General features: G+C 47.2%; 1 long non-coding RNA gene across 1 annotated transcript; it reads right to left on the bottom strand.

The window, feature by feature from the left end:
* Positions 1-2205: 2205 nt before the first annotated feature.
* On the bottom strand, positions 2206-6167 carry LOC120986383. The gene is made up of 4 exons (XR_005775676.1): positions 6157-6167; positions 5169-5177; positions 3018-3022; positions 2206-2331 (listed from the first exon to the last, which is right to left on the bottom strand). It is a non-coding gene; the product is annotated as an uncharacterized LOC120986383 (long non-coding RNA).
* Between the last annotated feature and the right edge of the window lie 2441 nt (positions 6168-8608).

The following is an 8608-nucleotide window of genomic DNA, read 5'->3' as shown; positions in this document are numbered from 1 at the left end:
GAGAACGACGCCCCTTTTCACCATTCCCTGCAGTTATATTGGTTGTCAATGTTTGTATTGTTTCTGTGATATTTGCCATGTATGCCGGTTCTCATTTTGTCTTTCAGGCTGCAGTATCCAGCCGGGCAGGGCCCCTCCATGTTGCGCCGAGGACGGGCAACGTTATAGAGTGGTGGTATGTAGTGTCCCACTAGGTAAAGGTGGGCACTGCACAAAAGGGGTTAATGTGTCTTAATTGCATTTAATGTCATATGTATGTATTTTCCCTGTGTTAACTGGTGTCAGGCCTGTCAGGGTGCAGTTTAGCCTCCCAGACGTTAGAGGGAGCCAGAGAGCCCTGGTCATATATAGGTAGGCCCAGACAGGGGAAGTTAGTTCATTCCAGGGGACTAGAGGAGTTACTTCGTCCACCTGAAGCTCCTGAGGCTAGGATTAGCTCAGTAGAGGCACCCCAGTTGCAGGACAGAACCTCCTGGGAGAAACCCACAGTCAGGATCTTACCAGCAAAGATAAGTAACACTGATGGGCAGATGCTTTAGGAAGCAAAGCAAGGATTTAATACGAGAGGAAGATATATATATATACCAAGGATTTAAGCCACCATTTAGGCATCCGGGCCTTGGGATTGGAACCAGACAGGAGTTCTAGAAAGGACAGTGTACGCTATTTCTGAGGAAAGGTACAACCTGATTCTGAGTGTGTTGTGGATTTACCCTCTGAGTATCTTGCATAATCAATACCTGCCATCTTGTGGAGTAAGCCTGCTTGTAAAGCTGTGATCTAAAGGACTGTGTTACCATCTGTATGTACAAAGTTGGACTATTAAGTAAAGCAACGTTTGGTTCACTATACCACCTGTGTACCTCAATTATTCCAACTATAAATCGGTGTGCCACCGTTACAGGCACTGGCGTCACGAATCCAACAGGGACCTTGCCCCAGGCACTCAAAATACCTGTAACATCCAGGGCACCTCATCCACCATCAGGCCTGGTCCCTACATACCGAGTGTGCCCCAGAGGAACTGTGTCTACCTCTCCTTCACTGCCGCATGCCTGCCCAGGGTTCTCCAATACAGTGAGCAACCCTCGATTGCCCATAACCGTGACCTCGCTTCGCTATACCCTGCAGGTCTGGCGTGCTGCAGCTGTAGCGCTGGCCAATCGCAGCACTCAGCTCATAGCCTGAGAGAAAAAAAAACCTCTCAGGCTTTGAGCTGAGCGCTGCGATTGGCCAGCACTACAGCATGGGAGAAAGAGACGCCGGCAGGTTCCACTGGGTGGAGCCTAACTATGAAGATACCGGAGCCTATACCGGGCGAACGGAGCGGCGCCCAGGTATAATAGTAAGTGCAGGGGGATCCCTGGGCGCCGCTCTACATGTCTGTATACTTAGTTTAGATGTTTTATTCTGGTGAAAGGTCCTCTTTAAGTTACATGGCACCCTTAAAAGTATTGTGCAAAAATGGGGGAGGGGATTACTTACCTGCTTCTCGGCAGTGGGTTCACAGTAACCAACAGCCATATTGCATGATATAAAAGATATGTGTTTCCGCTCTTTCTCCTGAGTACCTGCCACAAATTCCTTCCAAATGCTAATGTCTCTATAGCACCGCCACACACTTCCCTAATGTCACACCTCCAGTGGTGATCTGAAGTTCTCTCTGTGCAGCAAAGGCATCAGATGTGATGAAAGCACCTGAAACACAAACAAGTCGCCCAAAGCTAATTAGCCTTGACAAGCTGGAAAATGAAATGAAATTGGTTGCTAGTGACATGATGTCTGACAATCATAAAAGGCTGCTGCTGTCAGGTAGTGTATCCATAGCAACCAAGATGGCCTCACATTTCTGTGTTCATGACACCATGCTGACTTGGAAAAGTATCTTGGCAGCCGCCATATTCCATCTTAGGTTTTGACCTTAAAGGGCTTTTCCAAGACTTTATACCTGATGAACTTCCCCAGGACAGGTCATCAGTATCTGATCAGTGGAAGTCCGACCCCTGCGACCAGCTGGTTGAGAAGTCGGTGGTGCTCTCAGTAGTGCCGCGGCCTTCACTCAGCTTTTCCTAGGCCATGGGACAACACGTTCATTGGTCACATGGCCTAGACGCAGCTTAGCCCCATTGAAGTGAATGGATCTGAGCGCGATACCAAGCATAGCCTCTATACAATGTATGGTGCTGTGGTTGGTGAGCACTTAGAAGGGTGTAGCGCTCACAGGAGCGCAGGTGCCTTCTCAAACAGCTGATTGGCGGGGGACCCGGGTGTCAAACCCCACAGATGAGGTACTGATGACCTATCCTGAGGATAGGTCATCAGTTATAAAGTCTTGGAAAACCCTCTTCGTCATTAGTGGGGGTATCTCATTCGGTACCCTCCTCTACTGGAGCAGGTGTAAAGAGGTTCTCTCACCCTGTAGGACTCAACATATCCATAGAGTACATGAAAAGACCATTAATTTAGATTAGAACTGGAACACTTGATCCATGGCTAACAAAAATTTCTGACATCCTCGGATTCTTACGTTACATAAGACGAGAGTATAGAAGTGCAGTAAACAAGCACTCTTATCTCAAAAGCTTTTTCCCCTGACACCATCTATCATTCCTCATACTATCACTCCATCACCAGGAACTCTTGCCTTCTGTAGAACAGACCACTGTAAATATTCCAAGAATCGCTGTAGCAGGATGTCATATTTGACTGTGCCAACAAAACAAAAAAAAGCTGCTGCAAGGAAAATACATACTTGGGATCCATCACAGATGTCCAGCGTCTGCAATCCCATACACCCCTTTCCAAATCAAAAACTGGGCGAGGTGAAGTCCTGTCATAGTTGTTGAGGAAAGGCAGATGACATGAGAGAAGTCAATGCTGCAGATATATGATGACATGAGTAATTGTGCCATTGAGTTGGTTTTTCTGGCATGACCTAAAAGTGTGCACCATGCTGGACGTTAGTCTTTAGTTGCATAAATTTTTCGGACACTTTTTTGTCTACACACAATTTGCACTTTGTCTTATTCTAGTCTAATCCATGTAGAGTTGCATCTGGTTGTCTAAAAGTATACCAGCTCCATGATGGTGTAAAAATTGTGTCAAATTATGTTAGTGCAGCGAGCCCCCGAGAAGTTCGTTCATCTGGTGATCGATGGCAGCTTTCAAACAGGCCAATCATTGGGAACAAGTGTTTATACAAAAGCTCATCCTTGATAATTTGCCAAATTATTGGTCGGTGTAAAAGGACCTTCAAACAAAAGACAACACTAAAAAACAGAAAAACCTACACATCATTCACAAATTACCTTCTAAACTAGTTCTCTTTTCAAAAGCAAAGGAAGGCTGAACATCTAATGCCACTAGATGTAAGGTAGCTATCCTATAAGTCAATGTTTGACCTTTTTAACAGGCTTTGACACATAACTTAGGGTTATAGCCAAGCCAGAACCTCATCTACAGCAAGCTGTTTCCAGGTGATTACCCCTAATGGGTGATGAGTAGAAAGAACTGGCTTAACCTGTGAGAGGCCTTCGTCAGGATCTGATTGTACTATTTCTCCTTAAGGAGAGCACCTACTTGTCATGCTTCGGTGAGGGAGGGAAACCCACACCGAAGTAGGAGGGAAAGTGGTGAGGGGAAAAGGCCTGGAAACTAAGAAAAAGTTCAAGTCACCTCCTAGAGAAACTCTTATCCAAGTCCTGACTGACTGCAAGTATGAACTGACCCCAGAGGTAGGTGAGTTCATACACAGAAACCTAGAGTCCTAACTCACCCTATAGGACCCTGGTACTAATGTCAGGACAAGAGACAACCTGTTCCTCCAAACGGTAGGATGAACAGGAGTCTCCCTCAGGCCTAAACACAAATAGCAGGGAAAAGAGCAACACAAGAAAACCCGAACAATAAAACAACAGGGGAAGAAGACACTTAACTTCAAATGGCTATGGAAGCAAAGGAACTCCGCCGAGATCAAAACACCAGCAATCCAAAACAAGACTGAAGCTATATGGTGGGAGAAGCCACAATAAATAGGGAAGGTAAAATGACCACATAAGCAACACCTGAGGCAAGGGGTGTGGCCATTACCAGAAACAACACAGACAAGAATTGATCCACAAGGAACCCGTCAGATCAAACCACGTGTTGCCAGTCTCAATGATCTCCTAGAAGCACCTGTCACGGGAACGTCCGTGACACTACTAGACATCAAGAGTCTTTATAGGCCAGGCAATGCTTCTCTGGGAACTAGCTTATTTGCATACCCGCAGGAGCATTGTCTTGTCTATAAGACACCTTACTTCTTCTAGGCGCACTCCTCAATCACAGTTTATCACACATTTAACACAGAGCACACTGAGGGAGATTAATTAATAGTGCTGTAAAATATTTTGCCTTTACCATTTTTATTTTGTGCCCCATTGATTACTGTGTTCTATATATTTACAACGCCATTCCAAACTGTTGCCGTAGCTGTGAGACTATACTTACAATACTTTCGGAAAGTCTTCAAACTCTTTCTCTTTTTTCACATTTTGTTATGCTGCGGCCTTGTGCTAAAATTAAAAAAATTGCAACATCATTCTGCCCTCAATACACCATAATGAGAAAGTGAGAACAGAATGTTCAAACGCTAATTTATTAAAAAGGAAAAACTAAAATCTTGCATTGATGTAAATATTCACGACGGAGGTATTGGTTACTTCCGTTCGCCCCCCTCATACTTACCTGCCCCCTTTAATACCATCCCAACCAATACAACCCCCAGACTTCCTACTCCGCCAAACCCTAACCCAATAAAACACGGACATGGGGTTGGATTAAATCGGCCACAACAGCAGCTTTTATTACCAATATTATAAACTTTTATTATTGTAACAATAAACATAACCGAAAACTCCCCCCCCCATATGCAACGGCATATGCAAATTCCGAATTCCCCATATGTATAACATATAATACTTAATACAGGGGGAGGTCTTTGAAGCCCCAAATAAATTATTTACCCAACCAGGGTGTGCCATCTTGCCTTCAGCCGTTTATCGCCAGCTCCGAGGCACCACAGATGACCCCCCCCACCAACTTCTGCCACAACCGACCACCAACCATGGGAGTCCAGCCCCAACCGTGGAGCCCTCCCATCCTCACCACCTGGGAATATCTCCAACTTCAAGGACCTCCCACTGCCACCAACGCGCAGGCTTGACCTCTTAAGTCTGCACGTCCCTCCACACTCTTAAAGCCGTCTCGATGCTTTCCTGTAGAGCCAGGCACCACATATCCAACCCGACTGCATTCAAGTGAATACCATCAGCCCCTCAAAAAAACCCTACACCTTTTTCCAGCTGCACATGTCTCACCGCCACAGCCCCATTCCGCGCCATAAAGTGCCCGATTGCTTGGTTAACCTTCACTCAAGCCCTATTCAGAACCTCTAGCCCTCTGCCATACTTTCCTCGGAACTATGTCCGACCAAACTGTTACCATCCCCGGGAACAACTTCCACAACCAAAGTAAATCGAACTTCACGTCACACACTAATTCCCAAAAAGGCCGTGCTCCTTAGTCATTCCCCCCTATGTGTAGCACCAAGACATCCGGAGCCCTGTCTTGCTTAACAAACCTATGTACCTCAGGCAACACTCCTCCCCAAACCATCCCCCTACGACTCAACCATCTTACGACCGCCACCGACCGCCCAAGATGCTGCCCATCCGGCCGAATTGCTGCCCAGATGGCTCCCCAGAAGACAAACGAATGCCCCAAAAAAAAAAAAAAAACACCAAGAAGCAACACCGCATAAAATTAACCTACCCCTTTTATTCTACAACCTGAACTCAATTTCACACTCACTCCGGACAAACATACGATCTAAAACGTATGGATTCCCAACTCCTGATTCTCTTTATCACCTCATCCCCCAACCCCCACCTAGCTGCTAACATCGCTGCCCCAATCATGAAAGAGTGGCTCGAATAACCCGCTGTCCCTACCCCTACCTGATCCAAACATCTCCTAAAGATGGCCGTAAACTGAAAACGGGACAGGAAAGAACCATCTGCATGCACCAATAAAGGCAAAATCTCCCCCTTCACCTCTGCCCCATATTCTCTCATACAACGTACCGGACACATCAAACACCCCGGGATAGCAAACAGCACCACCGTGCGCCCTCTTCCTTCCACATCCATTTTAGACCTCCGAATGATTAATTACATCCTATGCTCGAACAGCTCCATATCCTCCCTAAGCAACCCACCCATGCGACTAACCGTCGGACAAACCAGCAACCCCAACCTCAGCGCCCCAAAAAATGCCAAAGAAAAGGTCGAAATAACCGCAGTTCCCCCACTGAGTTACCCACCTTCTGTAACTGCTCCCCTAATCTCAGCAGCAAGAGAAAAGACACCGGCGTCTGCTATCCTCCGCCACCCGCAACCTCCACTAGCCTTTCAACGCCCACGTGACTAAAAAAGACTTAGTAAAATCAGCCATCCTCAACTTAAAACCAAAAGCCAACCCCGCAACACAACTATTCATTTTTTAAATCGACCAGCCCTCCTCCCTACAATGTCCTACAAATATGTTTCCCACATATCAGGGTGATAAAGATGACCGAATGAGCCCTGCTATGGTCCCTCCAGTATGTCCCATAGGCAGCTCGGGCACTCCAGCCCAACCGCCTCCGGGGCCAGCTGCCGAAAACGCTCCCACTGTGAACGAGAGCATCAGCAATACAGTTGTTGATCCCGGACACATGCGCCGCCACCACCCATGCATTGAGCGACAAACACTCTAGTACCAGTTGCTGCAACAACCTCACCGCCAAAGGCGACGAGGCCGACAACCTGTTAATCACCTGAACTACTCCCAAATTGTCGCAATGGAAGCGGACCTTTTCAACCCCCCCCCCCCACACACACACACACAGCATAACCGCCACCACTATAAGGAAAAGTTCTTCTAGCAGGGCCAAATTCTTCACCCAACCCTTTTCCACCCAACTATCGGGCCATCCCCCTGCACACCATCGACCCCCACAGTAAACGCTATATCCACCTCCCCCTGCTGCATCAGAAAAAAGCTCAAAATCAAATGAATCCACCATTTCCCCCATAAATAGCGAACTACCATTATAACTATCTAAAAATGCACTCCAAACTTGGAATTCCGCCTTCAGTTCACGACCTAACCGAATATAATGGTGCTGTGCCACGATACCCGCCGTTACCCTCGCTAATCACCTGCTAAAAATGCTCCCCATGGGTATAATCCGGCACGCAAAATTAAGTTTCCCAGGAGTGACTGAAGCTCGCGCAGCTTCATCTTCTGTAACCGCCGCGCCCTTGCGACCTCAACCTTAAGATCATCCAGTTTATCTAAGGGCAACCTACATTCCATTCGAACCGTATCGATCACTATCCCCAAAAAACTTAACTCCGTAACCTGCCCCGTCATCTTCTTCATCGCCAAAGGGAACCCCAAAAGACCCAAACAACGTACTCAACGTGTGCAGCAACAACAAACAAACGCGTGAATCCGGGGGACCAATACACAGGAAATCGTCCAAATAGTGAATGACCGATTCACATCCAGACGAATCCACTACCGCCCATACCAGAAATTAGCTGAACGTCTCGAAATACGCGCATGACAGGGAACAGCCCATCGGTAAACAATGGTCTACAAAAAATCCCCCCTCCTAAAAACTCCCCAATAGATGCAAACTATCCGGATGTACTGGCAACAACCTAAACGCCGCCTCAATATCTGTCTTCGCTAGTAACGACCCTTTACCAAAATTCCGAACCCATGAAACTGCCGTGTCAAATGAGGTATAGACCACCGAACATAAAGCCGTATCGATACCATCATTGACCGACGACCCCTTAGAAAAAGACAGATGATGAATAAGTCGAAACTTATTAAACTCCTTTTTTGGCGCCACCCCCAACGGCGACAAACGCAAATAAACGGGCCAGACATCCTACCCAACTTAATCTATCTCCTTTCTTAATTTTTCCGTAGCTACCTCTGGATACTCCATCGCCAACCTCAAATTCTTTTTAACTAAGACCGCACCCGACGGAATAAACGGTATCCCAAAACCCAACAATAACCCCTCCCGCAACAAATTCGCAGCTCGCTTGTCCGGGTATCTACTTAGGAACGGTTCCATACTTTCCAAACAAAGCGGCGTCCCCCCCTTTGCTATTGCCATCTCTCCCTTTTTGCCTGTTTCCCCTGAAGCAACGCCCAGCTCCGTGGGACCCACCACATGTAGATCACTGGTGCTTGAACTTGCACTTGGCTCCAAATTTGCACCCCCTCATTGAATAGGAAGCACAATCCCTTTGCGGACGCTGCCGCACACCCGGATTGCCCTCCGCCCATGGATTCCTCCCGAAAGGACTGACCCGGCCTAACTGGCGCCGTTAGTTTTAACCACAAGGCAATGTCCTTGTGATCCCATCTAATGTTCGTATGCACCGCCTTCCGCTGCCGGAACTCTTCGTCATTCCTCAGCCATGCTTGTTCCCCATACATCCGGTAAGATTCGCCAACTGCGTCCAAATAGCAAAAAAACGCCGAACAGCACTCCGGCGCT

Source organism: Bufo bufo, chromosome 1, assembly GCF_905171765.1.
Source record: "Bufo bufo chromosome 1, aBufBuf1.1, whole genome shotgun sequence".
NCBI classification, from domain to species: Eukaryota; Metazoa; Chordata; class Amphibia; order Anura; family Bufonidae; genus Bufo; species Bufo bufo.
This window is presented reverse-complemented; position numbering and strand designations above follow the sequence as displayed.